Source organism: Myotis lucifugus, unplaced genomic scaffold (genome assembly GCF_000147115.1).
Source record: "Myotis lucifugus unplaced genomic scaffold, Myoluc2.0 scaffold_342, whole genome shotgun sequence".
Lineage (NCBI taxonomy): Eukaryota > Metazoa > Chordata > Mammalia > Chiroptera > Vespertilionidae > Myotis > Myotis lucifugus.
The window spans coordinates 159,241-160,591 of NW_005871390.1; positions in this window are offsets into that span (position 1 = coordinate 159,241).

Here is a 1,351-nt window from a genome sequence, read left to right on the forward strand (position 1 = left end):
CATTACCCAGTGACCCCTGGCAGCAGGGTCACCCTGGGTAACACCCCACTTCACAAGAATCCTCTCTCTCCTCATCTCCTACCCTCCCCAACCAAGAGCTGATCATTTGACATCTTAAATATGTCTCCAGCCAACCCCTCCTCTCCAAGCCCACAGCCCAGGCCCAGTGTGGCCTCACCCTCTCCCACCTGGACCACGGCTTGGCCACCTCTCTGACCTTTGGCCTCCCCTCCTGCTCCCATCCTTCCTCCACACAACCCACCAAAGGGATATCCCTGCACTCAGCTGTGAACTATGTCCCTCCCTGGCTCTAAACCCACCAGAGCTTCCCAGTGCTCTCAGGTCAGAGCCAAGACTGCCAGCCTTTCCCAACCTAATCACTGCTGTCTTCTGACCTCTTCTCTCAGTATTTCCCCCCACTGCCCTTAAATTCAACCCTCTTGTACTTTCCTAGACACACGTGCAGCCCCCTTCATGCCTCCAGGTACCTGACTCTGGAATTCGAAACCCTCCCAAATACACAGTCATGTTCTAGGACTCTGTGCCTTATTTTCCCCATCTAGTAAGTGGAAGGCCCAGAGTCCACATTCTCCAGATTCTGGAAAATGATCTCCCCAAGGGACCCCTGCCCACAGCCCTCCAGGGCTCCCACCTCACCTCCTCCCGAGGTCCACACGGCTCTGCCGGACCTGCCCCATCACTTCTCTGCCCTCTCCTCCTCCCTCTCTCTCCCTTGCTCCTTCTGCCCCAGCTACACGGCCTCCTCGCCGTTCCTGCAACAAGTCAAACTCATTCTGAGCTCAAGGCCTGTGCACATGCTGTGTCCTCCCCCTGGAAGACCTTTTCCTCAGCTTTAGAAGAACAGTTTTCTCATCTGTCATTCAGATCTTATCCCAAATGTCACCTCCTCAGAGAGGCCATCTTTGGCCACCCAAGGTAAGCTGTCATTCCTCTAACACATCTGGTTTTCTTCCTTCAGAGCAACTCATTCCTATCTAAATCTTACTTCTGTGTTTACTGGTTTACTGTCAGTCCCTCCTACCTGCTGGATTTCTTGGTGTCTCCAGAGCCTTGCTCAGTGCCTGGCACGTCATAGAGACTTGATAAACAGTTGTTGACTATCTAACTGCCTATGTATTGACAGCAACAATATGCAAGGCATTACTCAGTAATTACATCAATCACATTATATAAATGAATTCTAATTTTTATAACGACTCTCTAAGATAGCTATCGATAGTCTTTCTCTTTTACAGATGAAGAAGCTAAGAAAAGATGAGGTGACTTGTCAGAAATAAAAGCAGAGCAAAGGAATGGAAATCAGGTCTGTCGGCCTGCAAAGCTGATGGCC